General features: G+C 43.5%; 1 long non-coding RNA gene across 1 annotated transcript; it reads left to right on the top strand.

Annotated features, from left to right (window-relative positions):
* The first annotated feature begins 341 nt into the window (after positions 1-341).
* LOC123080530 (uncharacterized) lies at positions 342-5,206 on the top strand. Its single transcript, XR_006438460.1, has 2 exons — positions 342-889; positions 4,940-5,206. It is a non-coding gene; the product is annotated as an uncharacterized lncRNA (long non-coding RNA).
* Positions 5,207-5,443: the final 237 nt, after the last annotated feature.

The following is a 5,443-nucleotide window of genomic DNA, read 5'->3' as shown; positions in this document are numbered from 1 at the left end:
TGCCCAACGAGCAGAGCAACCTCACCTCAGCTCACGTCACGCACGAGAGACGAGACGGCGGGGCTGCGGCGAGGCAGCAGCGGTATCGAGACGAGATGCCGGGGTAGGGTATGGTAGGGTAGGTGGATAGGCTTTCTCCGGCCGGCGATGGGCGACTGTAGCTAGCTAGCCTGCGGTTGTGGGTTGGGCTCTCCTGCTGGGTTCCCAGCACGCACTATCGTGCAGGGCCAACGGGTGGCCGACATCTGTCCTGATAGGACCCCACCACTTAATAAAACGTTTTCCTTTTCTTAATTTACTGAAAATGATTTTTCTTTGCCTTATCCCAGCGTACCGCTACTGCCATTCCCTCTTCCACAGCCACTCATTCCACTCGGAGGGAGGATTCCGACCAGATGAAATCCACCGTTCAGGTCCGTCGCCGGCGGCAAGACCGGAGCTGTATAGGGCCGTCCGTCTCCTACGCGCTTCGCCGCCCGGAGCTGTCACGGCTAGCGCCACCCGTCTCCGGCGCGCCGCCGCCAGGAGCCGCAGGGTTGGAAGGCGGTAAGGCAGGAGTCGCCGCCGCTCACCTCCGGCACGCTGCGCGGCCTGGGGCCGTTGTCTTGGCTGGAGGCAAGGTGGGATCCGTCACGGCTAGCTCCGCTCGGCTAAGGTGCGCTGCGCCACGCTCGGCCGTGGACTTGGCCGGCGGCAAGACGGGGCCGTCGCGGCTGTTGTCGTCCGGCTCCGGCACACTCAAGGCCAGCCGAAGGTTGTGGCTGACCCGCTCCCTGTGAGATGGTGGCATGGTGGAACTGTAGCGCGTGCAGCCGGTGGCCGAGATTCCGCGGGAGGTTGGACGATCACAGTGGAAGATGCGAACTCGATGCAAGCTCAACAGGCAAAGGTGAGAGATGATTCACTGCTTCATCTACCTCTGTGCTAGTACCTAATTAGCTTTCAGCTATATACGTATGCGAGCTCTTTACTGGTAGCAATGTACTAGCTCTGTACTACTAGTAGCTATGTACTGAACTCTGAAGTATGCAAGCTATCTACTCTCCTCTGCTCTTTAGTCATACAGTACAGGGGAAATCACAAATTGGTGAAAGCACCTTTTAATGAATTTAGTGCCTATAAGACCACATTTAACTAGAAAACCAAACCTCAGTTACACATCTAACTTATCAAAAGGAATAACCAACAACTAATCCATATTCATGTATATATTTTTATTTGAGCATAAAACCATTGCGCATCTAAAATCAAAAGGAACAGTAAGATAAATTATTACACCTCAAGGGAACTGTCTTGTAGAGCAATCCTGAGATACAAAGTTTACATAGAGCTATTTAAAAGTGTTTATCTTGTATGTGACTTGATTGGCTACCCAAGACCTGGAAGAACAAAGAAATGATTTCTTAGGAGATATAAACTTCAATTGGGAATATGACTTGCAAGTGAACAATACCTGAATTGGCAGCTGGTCATTTTTGAGATGTTGGCCATCCCGAGTCCGATAGCATTTGGGAACTCTACATACAATGTTGATTCAAAAGTCAATACAAGCAAATGACATGTGCATGTTCATTTTAATTTCTAGCGATTAACTAATAAAATTCTACCTGACTTGGTTGAGTGCTAGTTGGCGGCTGGTGATTATGAGATGTTGGCCATCCGGAGTCCGATGACACCACAGAAGTCTACATGTAGTGTTAATAAAAAAGTAAATGACCCGTGCATGCTCGTCTTAATTTTAAAAAATAACTAAATAAACATACCTGACTCGGTTGAATGCTATGATAGAAATATGGTTGTTGTGGTCGCAAGCCAAGTAACTGTTGAAAACTAGTAGTGCTTGCCGGCCATAGCGGAGGCAAGCCATGCTGTAATACTTGCAAATTATAGTTCTCAGGTCGTGGTACCGATGTCATAGTACCCGGCAGTACATGCAAATTATAATTATGTGCATGTGGTAATGAGGAAACAGCTTGTGGTGCCGAAGGCATAGCGGGCGGCAATACTTGCAGATTGTAATTCGCAACATTTGGTAGTGGAGGCATAGCATGCTGCAATACTTGCAAATTGTAATTAGCAGCATTTGGTAGTGGAGGCATAGCATGCTGTAATACTTGCAAATTATAGTTCTCATATGATATGCTGAAGCTAGGATTTGGTCCAGATGATGCAGAAGCACAATCCACTCTTATTCTTGCATGTTGTTCCTTGACCTATTTGCAAAACAATTTGTCAGATCTATTTCAATAACATGACCAGATATTGATTTAGCTATTTCTTGAGGAATACCATACCTTTCTTATTACATTTATTCTTATTGTTCAGCTCCAGTCCAGATTTAATCCTCTTGTTGCTATTTCCTTGTTCTTTTCTCTTTATTCCCTGTACCGTGACTACATTCTCAAGGTTGCACTCAACTGGTTGCTTCTCTGTGACTACATTCTCAATGTTGCATTCAACTGGTTGCTTCTCTGCTTGTTCATGATTTGGTGATATATCTTTTGATTGATTTCCATGTAAAATTTGGTCCATCTTTTCCATTAGTTCAATTGACATACTTTGCAGTAGTGCATATGCCTCTTTGTTTGCTGCTGCTTTGCTCAAAATGTTATTGTAAGTGCGGCATAATGATCCATACTGCCTAGCTAGCATAACTCTTGTATCTTCATCATCACTGCACTTTTGAATTGCCTGTGAGGGCCCTGATTTTGCTCGCCTTGTCCATCTTTTCAAGATATATTCCGGTGCCAACTCCTTTATATTGTTGTGGTCCAACACCTTCAATGCATGACGACACAACACCCCAACAAATTCAAACTTTTTGCATGAGCATGAAACTTTTGATCCATCGGGATCAAATTTCACAGTATGACTATTTTGGCTAGCTGAATGGGTAACCTTGAATTCAGAAATAGAGCCAGTACGACCACTCTCGTACACACAATATCCCATTACCATGTCAAATTCTCCTTTAAATATCTCAAACATAGCAGGTGTATATACTTTCGATGTTTGTATAAGCATATGCACATATGGCACCTTTGGTGATGTTTGACTCGCATAGAAATCACTTTCCACTTCAGCATACCTTCTATCATCCATGGCCCTCTCATAGTGCTTGAAGAAATCTAATAAATCAAGGCGAACATGCAGGTATCGTTTCAATAGTGCATTCATACTCTCGCTTCTTTGTGTGGATATCATATCTGCACAAAAGGTTTGTCGACCATAAACCAAAGCCCACTTCTCCTTGTTCTGGAATAATCTATGTAGCCAGTCATTATCTTCCAAATTATATTTCACTAGCATATCATTCCAACCTGCTATGAATTCATCAACTTCTTCAAAATCATAAACACACTTGCCAAAATCTTTCTTAAATGTCTTGGAACCTTGAAAAACATGACTCAAATGTTTTGCAGCGTTCTGATACATGGGCCACACACATAGACGATGTATTGAGTTAGTAAAAACCTTGCCAATGGCACTAATAATGGCAGCACATTGATCGGTCAATATTGTCTTCGGTTCTTTTCCTGACATGGCCCTTTTGAATGTTTCAAACAACCATTCAAACGTCTCAGATGTTTCATCATACAATAATGCAGCTCCAAAAACCACTGTTTGTTTATGATGGTTGACACCAACAAAAGGGGCAAATGGTCTGCCATAACTATTTGTCTTAAAGGTTGTGTCAAAGCATACCACATCACCAAAGTAGTGATAATCTAATATTGATCTTGCATCTGCCCAGAATATATTGGTTATCATCTCATCTTCATCTACTTGTATAGCATAAAAAAAGGAAGGATTTTCCATCTGCTTGTCCTGTAGGTATTGAAGAATGGCACCTGTATCTCCTTCTTGGATTGACTGCATACGCTTTGATCGGAGATAATTTTTATAATCCTTTTGACCAAAGCTAAGACATCGCCTACCCCCTGCTTGTCTACTCATCACTTCATGACCAGATTTTGGTCTAATACCAGAATCATTCAATATGTCAATCTGGGCCTTCTGAGCTTCTGTAATTCTTCTTTGAGATCGCAGTAGATGGGCTTTGCTTGGAGTTACGAGTTCATGATTATGAGCATCCTCAAAGTTGCTTACAACATATTTTCCATTAGCACTTATTTTGATGGTCATCTCTACCGGACACCCAACTCTTGTATCTGCTCGCTTCCGCTGGCATTGTTCCTTGCTCTTGTCCTTGAAACCTGCCTTTGAGCATACAAATTTTGTTCGAATAACATTCGTTGAGGATTTATCATGCCAAAATTTCCTGACACTGAAACCAGTATGACCTGCATATGCATTATAAAACTCATATGCTATCTCTTCATCCTCAAATTCCATTCCTATCTCTGGTTTTAACCTTTTGCTGTAATCATCATCTGTGTTTCGACCTGCCTCTCCCACATTTTTGGTGTCATGATCTACACAACATAAAAAAATATCATATACTAATTAGTTCACGGACGACACATGGAGTAAAAGTTCACACGATATTCACAGTCCTGGTTTTAGTGAAACCTGAAAAGCGCTTAAAGATAGAGCTATTTTTTTTTGAAAACAACACATGGTATTCACGGGAGCATTAGCTAAATATTGATCTTTTTCTTTGATATAGTAATCTCTATCATTAGAGTTAGCAAAAAAGAGAATATGTCAAAGGAGAATCTTAGGCAGTAAAATTTATAATAAACTTAGGTGGTACTCTGATGCATAATGTGCGCAACATCATAGGAGTAATCATCACTAACAGAATTATAATGCAATTCTGAAGGATTAATTTGCATGTGTTTGAAAGAAACAGGGCTATGGAAGATGAAGTACTGGGAGTAATTTGCATGTCATAGATTCAACTCTTTCTTTGTTTGTTTCTTTCAATCTTATCACCTTCGTATGATCAAGAGTGTTGACAATCTGTACATCCCAGGCGCAAGAACATACCTGCGGACGATGAAGTGGCAGGAGCTCCGTCCATGCTGAAGAACACGGTAGATGTTGATCCACGGAGAGGACAATTTCCTATCAATCTTGATCTATATATTTTCCTTTGATCCAGGGGCAACAATTAACAATGGAACAGATTGGTATGAGAGTATGGATGAAGCCACGAAGAGATTTTGGCGGCAATCTGTTGTTACGCGGGAGAGAAACATGTGGTTTTGCTGATTTTCTGGAAGCTAACTGCAATTGGAGAGATAAGGGTTGCTTAATTGGTGGGGTCGTACCGGGACAGGTGTCGGCCACCTGTTGGCCCTGCACAATAGTGCGTGCTGGGAACCAGCGGGAGAGCCCGACCCCAGCGCCAGGCCTAGGGTGGGTGGGGCGTGGCCCAGTCGCAGAGAGGGGCGGCGCATGGACTGGGCGCAGGGACGGGCCGCGATATTAAAATCGGCTGGCGGTACCTTGGCTTTGTGGAGCGCGGGGATCGTCT

Source organism: Triticum aestivum, chromosome 3D, assembly GCF_018294505.1.
Source record: "Triticum aestivum cultivar Chinese Spring chromosome 3D, IWGSC CS RefSeq v2.1, whole genome shotgun sequence".
Taxonomy (NCBI): domain Eukaryota; kingdom Viridiplantae; phylum Streptophyta; class Magnoliopsida; order Poales; family Poaceae; genus Triticum; species Triticum aestivum.
This window is presented reverse-complemented; position numbering and strand designations above follow the sequence as displayed.